Below are 10,789 nucleotides of genomic sequence, written 5' to 3'. Positions count from 1 at the left end.
AAGTATCCAATCGATGGAGAATATCCTGAAGGGAGTCACAAGAAGGATCAGTTGGCTATTCGAAGGCTAGCTTCTCATTTCACAATATTAAAAGGTTTGTTGTATCATAAAAGTTTTGATGGAAATTTGCAATTATGTATCGATGGGGAACAGACATAAAGGATCATGGAGGAAGCACATGGGGGAGAATGTGGGCCTCATATGAATGGACGAATGCTCGCTCGGAAGATTCTTCGAGCAGGGTATTATTGGAATACCTTGGAAAGTGATTGCATCCATTCCGTACGAACATGCAAAAAATGTCAGCTATTTGCAAACCTTAATCATATGCCGCTTGTTTGCCTGAATAATTTTACTTCTCCATGGCCCTTTTCTAGCAGGGGCATAGATATCATTAGGCAAATACATCCGAAAGCTTCGAACGGGCATCAATATATATTGGTTGCCGTTAATTATTTTTCGAAATGGGTGGAGGCATCATCATATTCAAAACTAGGGGCAAAACAAGTTTCAAAATTTGTGATCAATAACATTATATGTCGGTATGGGGTACCTTTTGAAATTATCTCCGACAATGGTTCACAATTTGAAGGCCATCTTAAAGAAACCCTTGAGAAGTACAAAATCAGGCATCACCAATCATCGCCATATCATCCTCAAACCAATGGAGCTGTTGAAGCAGCTAACAAAAACATCAAGACGATAATCGCCAAGATGACGGATAGGGCTCGAGAATGGCCTGATAAACTGCCCTGTGCACTGTGGGGATATAGAATTTCTATTCGAACGCCAACTAGGACTACTCCATTTTCTTTAGTATATGGAATAGATCCGCTTCTTCCAATCAAAACAGAGATTCAATCGCTTCGCGTAATGAATGAAAGCGAGATATCTGAAGAACAATAGTTTAAAGAACGATATGATGAGCTTTCTTTAGCAAGTGAACGAAGGTTACAAGCTCTTCACAACATTCAAATTTATAAAAGACGCATTGCTCGGGCTTTTAATAAAAAGGTCAAGGAAAGGAATATACAAGAAGGAGATTTGGTACTTAAGGAAAATCGAGCACCGATTCATGATCCACGTGGAAAGTTCAAGCCAAACTGGTCTGGTCCCTTCCTGGTCAAACATCTTACACCAGCGGGAGCAGTAAAATTGTTGAATCTTGATGGAAATGAGTTTGTTCATTTCACCAACCTTGATCAGTTGAAAAAGTATTATGCTTGATTGGTACAGTGTTGTATTTGTGAGATTCGCAAAAAAAAAAAAAAAAAAAAAAAAAAAAAAAAAAAAAACATAACACAAACTCTTTTGCTTTTTGGTGAGGTTACAACTTTTTTTTTTAAAAAAAAAATCATGAAAACAACAACCACATACACCATACCCGAAAAACCAATGCCTTTAGATATGATTTCTTCTTTTGGAATTGAAAATACACAAACAAAGGAAACACAAGTACAAGTATTAAAATACAATAAGGAAATCCTTCTAAGGATTTATTCAAGCATCACCCTCGAGGTCTTCCAACAACCATGTTGTGTAGGATGCGGTTGGATCATTATCTTCAAGAACTGAAAATGCTAAGGGCATTCGTGCAAATTGCCATACACGAGATGATGCCCTAAGAGCTTCCACATTACCAATTTCATAGGTGGTACAAGGTACCACTAGGAGCTCATGGAGCTCTAGGAGTCGTTGGAGTTGGCCCGTTTGTCTCAAGCATCTCCAAGGAAGATAGAAGGTGACGCGACACAATCCTGGAAGTTGAACACCTCTGCGCCTGCTAGTGCTAATTGTTATGGAATCTATGTTGAGAAATGAAATGATCTATTCCACATCAGCTGCGGCAAAGAGGTCTGTCCATGCACCATGGTTGCAACATTGACGGAATATAGGAAAAAAAACCTCTCTCCCAAATATGTCGGGTTTGGTAGGGAATTCGAATAGGTGGTCTAGACAGCTTGAATTTCTCACATAACCAGAGTTGAAGCACGATTGGACATCCTTTGACAAAACCCCCTGGATTTTGTTTCAGATGGTCAAGCCCCATCATAAGTTCCCCTAGGATAAGAGGCCCTAAACGGTTCCCTAACTCAATTTGTGACAACAAAGAAAGGCAACAAACATGACAGGAAAATAATGATTCCTTGAGTAAAACAAGGCCGAGCAATAAAAGGATGCAAGCTCTTTCTTGGCACTTTTGGGAATTTTCATTGTTGGCAAATTCCCAATGAGGTAAAGAGAAATTTTCAAGGAAATTCTCTAACATTAAAATGTCAAGCAGGCGATAATTGCTTTCCATATTTAATGGTATACCTAGCAAATCCCTCGTGACCGCATCAGTTGCCCTTGGGTCAGCAGGTGTAATCACACGACCTCGTTTATGAAGACCTAGTAAACCCTCCACTTCTTCGAGAAGGGGAGTCATTTCCGTCTCTCCAAAGCGAAAAACATGGCGTTCTTCATCCCAAAATACAACAGCAAGATGAATCATATCATACCGAGGTTGAATAGATAGAAGAGGGGTTATGGTTCTGGTAAAGACACTTGTATAAGGGGAAAGGCGAGGTGGAGAAATATTTTCTATCACCCCTTTTAGTTGGAGCTTTCTAGCTCCACTGATTTCATTAAATTCTTGAAACATGGCATTCATTTTTTTCTCTTAGGAAAATTGAGGAGAGAAGAAATAAGACCTAAGAAGCTTGAAAGAAGAAGGAGGGAATTGATTTGGTGTGGGAAGAATGAATATCACCTCCCTTTTTATAGGGGTGGTGGTGATAATGGTGCCAGGAAGAAAAGGCCGAAGGAGTTTACTTTTCCGAAAACTCAGTACAAACCACCTGATGTTTTTGCATCCGAAATCCATAGACTGTGTTTTTCTCAAGAATGATTGGAGTTTTGATCTTCCGCAAGGTTAAGCCAGTTTTTCAACTGCACCCAAGCCAACATTTGTGTTGCAATTGAGTGAGAATTTCACTCTATTTTTTCAGCCAGTTTTTCAACTGCACCCAAGCCAACATTTGTGTTGCAATTGAGTGAGAATTTCACTCTATTTTTCAGCCAGTTTTTCAACTGCACCCAAGCCAACATTTGTGTTGAAATTGAGTGAGAATTTCACTCTATTTTTTCAGCCAGTTTTTCAACTGCACCCAAGCCAACCTTTGTGTTGCAATTGAGTGAGAATTTCACTCTATTTTCCAGCCAGTTTTTCAACTGCACCAAAGCCAATGTTTAAATGAAAATCAATTGGGATTTTCCTTCCTTTTTTCAGAAACATACATCAAAATTTTGTGTCTTTTCTCGAACATTGATTATCGTTTTATTTAAACTCAATCAATGTAGGGCAATCTGTAGACACCAAATTTTGATCCTACTTTTGTAATTATCACTAATAATTATCTTTTATTATTATAGTATTCATTTTTTGCAAATAATCAATATTATTTTGCTAAATATTTTTATAAATTTAATAACGTTTTTTTTATTGTTTAAAACAAAGAAAACGAGTAATAATAATGATTTTTATTCATAATTCCCAAAATACATGTTACAATTTATACTTCTAAAATACTAAATTACAAAATATTGAAGTGCAACTAACACTACATGTATTTTTACCCTACTCCACCGAAGTAATTTTCGGGCTTTACTTGTGGATTAACAAGTAAGTTAATAAAGCCATTAGAAGGACCACAAGCCCCACAATGTACATGAAGTACACCCTTATCATTTTCATGTCTTCCTCAAAGGTGAAGACAGGCTGATCCTCCTGATTTTCTTGAAATATGGTGGGCGAGTTTAATGGTGGTTTTTGTTTGGTTTTTTCGGGTAAGGAGGAAGATGGAAGAAGATAAGAATTAATTGGTGAGTGGAGATTTTGGATAAGGGTAGTTTCTTTTTATAGTAAAAAGTAGGTATTTTAGACCGTATTTTTATACGTATATGTATAATAATCGTATAGTATAAAGTACAATTTTTTTTATCTCGCCAGGGGAGTATGTCATTTTCTTTACAAACAAGCATTATTTACTCCTTTAGAGTATATTAAGTATATTAGTATGTTCACTTAGATTGTTAGAGCATTTTTTTTTATTTTTTTTTATCTAGTGATTTTTGCGATTTGTGCAATACCCTATTATATGACCAGTTTACCTATAAAGTCCACTACTCTAAAGACTCATGCCCAACCAATGTAGGGAAATGACAAACATTCCCACCCCTAAATAGGTACTACATGTTGTAGTGCTAAAGGAATCTCCTTTTATATACACTTGTTAAAATGTCATTGTCTTTTTATTCCACAGTTAATACTTGTTCCGATAAATACAAGTTCGGACCAAACCCGTCGATATTTATTTAGGCATTGTATGGATAAGAGTAAAAGAGGGATACGTATGGTTGGAAATGTATAATAGTACGTGTATGGATTTTCGAATGATTGTTAGATGAATAGTGTTGGCAGCTAAAAAATAGGATCGTGCTCTTCTTTGTTTCAATGATTTTTCTTTTCTTTGCTGTGAATTCATTCTGACATTTACTTTTGGTTTTTTTTCGTTTGTTTTTTAATTTTCTTTTTCTTTTTTGTTCTTTATCTTTTTTTTTATGATTTGTTTATTCACTCTAGTTTGTGTATTCTTTCGTCAATTTTGATAAAAAATTGTCAATAGTGAAATAACGTTACCTTTTTTTATCCCCCGCGGTTAATATTGTATCCAATAAATTTCAATTTGGATCAATTGTATCAATATTTATCTGACGCTAATTGGGACAGCTGGATTTCATACGCGTCATATGTTGCATATCACTATTCAAAACACTATTTGACACTATTCAAACACTATTTGACACTATTCAAATAGTATTTTTCGTTACGTTAATTTGCGTTGCCGACGTGAATTTGGTCTTCTGTTTTATTTATTTTCCTGTTGTTTTGATCTAGTTTTATATCTTTTATCTTTTTTTTACAACTATGATAAGTATAAATTTGTGTTTTAGTAGAGTAAGGCAAGATAAGAGTTCATCTTTTTTTTAGGTCATTCGGTCAAGGGAATATATTTTACTTTAGACCACCTTAAATTTATGTCGTATGACTTAATATTGTATGATTTTACATGGTGTATTTTCACTTTGACCATGTCATTCTTATGATTTTATATGATTGACCTTACTTTATACTTTTAGTAAGGGTTATTATTTGAAACGCTCGTATTTATAAGGTTTTGTCGTATGTTTAGATGTTCTTGGGTAAATTTATATGTACTATCTAATAAGGGTATGGGTTTTTTTTTTACCTTTTTATATAAACTCTGAAATGGAATATTATGTCCAACCCTACTAGTATTGTAACCTAATGTCTTTGTGTAACTTTCAAAGCTGACATCTCAGAGCTGATATTTATTTTATAAGTGTTGTTTTAGCACCTTGGTGAGTATAATAGTCATCGTATACCATGTGAGTATTATTTTTGAGTTGTGACATGACTTGGTCATATATTTTCTTTTTTTTAATACCATGGCATTTTAGAACCTTTTATTATGTGAATATTAGAGTTGATTTTATTACTGTTTTCTTTATTTTATCAGTTTAAGTGTTGCAAAACAGATTAAGTAAGTTTGTTACATATAAAACAAAAGAATTTAATATCAAGATTCTCATTATTACCAAAATCTTGATATTTACCAAAATAATCCTTGAATTTTAATTTATTTACTTTTTTATTTACAAATTAACCCCTTTATTTTCCTATAAATACCCCCCTAATTTTCAAGTTTTAGACACACCAAAAATTCCTACATATTCTCTCTCTAAAAGTTCTCTCTAAAAATTTTTACTCTAATCTTTGCTTTAGTTAAAATCTCTCTAATTTAGCTTTATTTTTAAGTTATTAGATTATAAAAAGCATCTTATAATTAAGTTGTTATTGTTATTTTTATTTAAGTATTGTTATTATCTTTAATTCCTATAAAAAACATAAAAATATTTCAAGTTCAAGCATTATTTTTCTTTATTATCCTTGTTAAAAAATATTAGTTTAATTGCTTAAGTATTCCTAGTCTATATTAAAAACCAAAAAAAAAAAAAAAAGGGTTCGTTTCTCAAGATTTAGCTTTATTTTTCAAGTTTATTTTCTCTAATCAAAAATCAAAAAAAAAAAAAGTTCTTTAGCTTTATTTTTGCATTAATTTCTTTTAATGTCTCAAAACTCCAAAAAAAAATCACTTAGTCTCTTTTATTGCACTTTAATTAAGGAGTGATCATCTTTTCATCCTTGATAAATAAGAAGGGTTATCCAAAAAATTGCTACATCTAGCTCAAGGTATTATCTTTATTCCTTTCTTAATTTCCTTAATTATTATTATTATGCTAACTAATGTGTTTGTTTCCATGTGATGATACCAATAGGGGTAATGACGATATTAGGTGCTAAATTATCCCTAAATCTTTCATTACTCCACATTAGAAAGCCAAGCCTATTGGTGAGTTGATAGGTCATAAACAGGGAAGTAATTGCATTTTTGCATTGCATCTTTTTCTAATGCATTTAAATTTAAAAGGTTAATACATTCATTTGTTTGCCTAAAGTATATTTTTTTAAGAATGATTTATTTCTTAAAGTGAGCTTAAAGACCTAATGAATTAAGAGTTTATGTAAAGGATGTTTAAGAGTAAAGAATTACTTATGCTGATGTCAAAAAAAAAAAAAAAAAAAAAAAAATCCTTTTGAAACAACCCTTTTGACTAGAATAAGTTCCATTTCTTTAGCTCAAGTGATAGAACTTTTCAAGATCTTTCCAACCATATCTCACAATAATTTTTTCGATTTTTCTATGATTTTTAATGATTTTTTTAGTTCAAACTATCAAAGAGATGAAATAGGCACGTTTTCCTCTTAATTGTTTTTTTCAAAATTGTATTAATTTATTAATAGTGGTATGAAACCTATGTTACTTTATATTATATATATACTTCTTAACTTATAGAGTTTAAATTAAGATGTCTTTCTTTTATCTGGAGATGACTTTAGAAATAAGAGTTTTTAATTCTAAGTGTTGTTTTAAGAAACTTTAATCTTATTTTAAAGAAGACTTTAGAAATAAGAGTTTTTGACACACTTTAATTCTAAATTTTGTTGTTTTAAAAATCTTTAATCCTATTTCAAAGATGACTTTCGAAATAAGTGATGTCTTAAGGACATTAATTTTATTTTAAGATGGATTTAGAAATAAAAGTTTTAACAAACATTATTTTCTTTTATAATTTTGTGAACCTTCTTATTTCAAACCCTTTTGTGACACAAGAATGAATCATAACTTTGCTTGTTTATTTCTAATAATTAATGATAGTTAATATAAGTTTATGGCCTCAGTTCCAAACATGAGGTTAAAAATAATTATTTAGTTGTATAAGGTTGTAACAATTATCCATCCCCATAAAAATAAGCTTATATCCCATTATAAAAACCCGATGGATTATTTGACAATCGGATATGATTAAATAGTTTACTGTTCCATTTATTTTGGAAGTAAGGCCTTGACAGGTGTCGTGTTTTATTTGGTCAATTCCATTAAGCCTAAACACATAATCCTTAAAACCTTACAAAAATTACCCTTGAGTGAATTTAAACCCAAAGTGAGATTATATAGTGAATCCCTACAGTTTCACTCCAAAAAATACCTTGGCCCACATAAAAAGTCGTCAATTGGGACGCATTTGTTAAATTGTCTTGTTCAAAAGACATTTTTGGTAATCACCAATCAGGGTGATTTTCCTCAACCAAGGTGGTTCATTTTACTTTTATGAGTGAATTTGTCAAAGATCACTAAAATTTTACTTACAAAAATGACGTTTATGTCAACTACCCAAATTAAAAACCCAATGGAATTGGTTATTTAAAACATGGTGTATGTCCGAACTACAAAGGTTTTGATCCGTGAGTGAATTCAAAATCTCACTATGATCGGTACATAGTACAACTTTGGTGCTCAAACCTACCTTATATTAATTATTATATCATTTTTTTATTATTATTAACATGTCTTAAAACTTGATTTTTAACAACGCAATAGTAAGAGCCCGTTCCTTAGAACGGCAGGGAAGACGAGTTCCAGACGTTCGATTCTCTTAACCTAAACCCCGAACCCTGTGCCTTATTTATGTTTATGGAGTTAATAGTTGATTTTTTTTTTAGTTTTATTTCTTAAAATTGAATGTTTTAAAATTCGTCCTTATTCGGATAAAAATAAGGTGGCGACTCTAAGTTTTGTTTATAAGTCTTATCAAACACTTAAGTGGAACCTTTATAAACTAATCTTTGTCCACTAAAAACCAGGTACCACAGCATGTCACTAAACGATAAAGATCAAAGCTTTAATCCTAACATGATACTAACATACATGATATAAGAAATAGGAAGCAACCTACGCATGATACTAGAAACATACATGATATTAGAAATATTAGTTAATACCCTAAACATGATCCTAACGTGATACTAGGGATTAAAATAATCTAAGCATGATTCCTAAAGAAATAGATCAATGAAACAACTTACTTTGTTACCTCGCATCTCTTTCTATCAAAACAATACACACGTTACTAACTTTAATAAAAATATTAAATCAAACAATTAATTTAAATAATTGAAATAGGGAATTGGGACCAAACCCTCAGAAATTATCAACCTTTCACGTCTAAGGCGAAGGCAACTTCGAGCTTGGCTTGGTGTGTCTAAGTCTCGTGATGGTGTTTTGAAAAGGCTAGGCTTAGAAATCAAGAGAGAAAAAAAGAATAAGTTTTAGCATAAAGAAAGAGAGATGGTGATTGTTGGTGATTGAAAATGGGGAAAATCGACCCCATTTATAGAGAAAAACAACCTTATACGATTAGAAAAGAGTCAGAATTCGAATCGGATTAAAATTCCTTTTACCGCGCGCCGATAGATTTATCACGACGCGATGGCTCTATCACGGCGCGATAAGACAAGTTTTTGCAGATTTTGTTTTTATTATATCTTTTGATCCAAAAGGCGAAATAAGATATATAATATATCGTTGGAAAGATCTTGAAGTCTAATTTCCAATACAATTAGAATCAGATTAAAGTCTTTTGTAGAATAAAATATATAGCAGAAATAGTGAAAGGGTGTCAGTTTTGGATAAAGCTTCGTATTTCTTTCATACCTTTTTCATTATAACTCGAAATTAATATTATAATATATCATTGGAAAGATAACTTCAAGGGCTGTCCAACCATATAAGATTTGGATAAAAAAAATATGATACACAAAGATAATATCTTACTGTCTGTGAACGTCTTTCATTTCGAATAGAATTAGGACTTTCAAAAAAAGGAGTTTTACTCAATTTCAAATTCTTTAATCTTATCTTTTCAAAAATGCTAATTAAGATCTTTTAGAAACTTATAGAAGCTTCTAATTAATCCTAATTGGTTTAGTAATATAATTAAGATTAATGGACCCTCCATATGATCATTGGGTCGCACATAAAACTCGTTTTAGGCCCAGTTTAGTACACTACTAGAAAAAGGCCCATTTCCGACGGAACCATTCCGACGGATACGGAAATCCGTCAGAAAGTTCGTACTTTCTAACGGATTTTCAAATCCTTAGGAAATTTTTGACGGATTTTTAATCCGTCGGAAAATATACCATTTCCGACGGAAAATCCGTCGGAAATGGTATATTTTCCGACAGATTAAAAATCCGTCGGAAATTTCTGACCGAAATTAATTCCTTCAGAAATTTGTGATGGATTTTAAAGCCTTTCCGACGGAATTTAGTAAAATAATAAAAAAAAAACAAAAAAAAACCCAAACCCTAATTAAAACGGCAGTCCTCCCCTACCCCATTTCATTTCACATTTCTCTTTCTCTCTCCTCTGCCTCTCTTCTCTCCTCTCTTCCTCTCATCTTCTCTTTCTCTCTTCTCGATCTCCTCCTCCCTTCTCTTCGGACTCCCCTTCCCTCCTCTCCTCCTCCTCTTCTCATCAACACCTTCTCATCTTCTCTTTCTATCTCCTCTCCTCCTCCCTCTTCTCTTCTCACGGTCTTTAATTTATGGTGATGGGTTTAATTCAAATTAATGGTTTTTAAGGTCGAATTCGACCATGAAAATGCTAGATCTAGCGTTTTCATGGTCGAATTTGGCCTTATTAAACCAAGTTCGAGGAAATTTCGAAGCTTTTTTGATTTTTAACGCACGCTTTAATGTTATTATTTTTATTTTGATTTTTTTTATTTAATTTTTGGATGGTTTTAGGTTGGTGTGTTTGATTGTCGATTCGGTGGTGGTGGTGGTAGTGGTCTTACGTGTTTAGGGTTTTAGGTAGGTGGGTTGAAGTGTGGGTTCGGTCGGGTTGGGTATTTAGGTGGGTATATCTAGGTTTGGTGAGGGTTTCGGTTAGTGTTTGGGTTAAGTGGGTATGGGTTTGGGTTCGGTGGTGGTGGTCTTCCGTGTTGAGGGTCAGGGTTGGGTGTTTAGGTGAGCAGATCTAGGTTGGGTGGGGTTTGGTTAGGGTTCGGTCAGGATTTGGGGAGGGTTTCGGTCAGGGTTTGGGGGTGGTTCTGGGTTTGGGGAGGGTTCGATCAGGGTGTGGGGAGGGTTTTGGTCAGGGTTTGGGGGTGATTCTGGGTTTGGGGAGGGTTCGGTCAAGGTGTGGGGAGGGTTTCGGTCAGGGTTTGGGGGTGGTTCTGGGTTTGGGGAGGGTTTCGGTCAGGGTTTGGGGGTGGTTCTGGGTTTGGGGAGGGTTTCGGTCAGGGTTTGGGGAGGGTT

The sequence above is a fragment of the Chenopodium album genome, chromosome 10, assembly GCF_948465745.1.
Source record: "Chenopodium album chromosome 10, dcCheAlbu1.1, whole genome shotgun sequence".
NCBI classification, from domain to species: Eukaryota; Viridiplantae; Streptophyta; class Magnoliopsida; order Caryophyllales; family Amaranthaceae; genus Chenopodium; species Chenopodium album.
The sequence above is the reverse complement of the archived record's forward strand: the minus strand, read 5'-3'. Positions refer to the sequence as shown.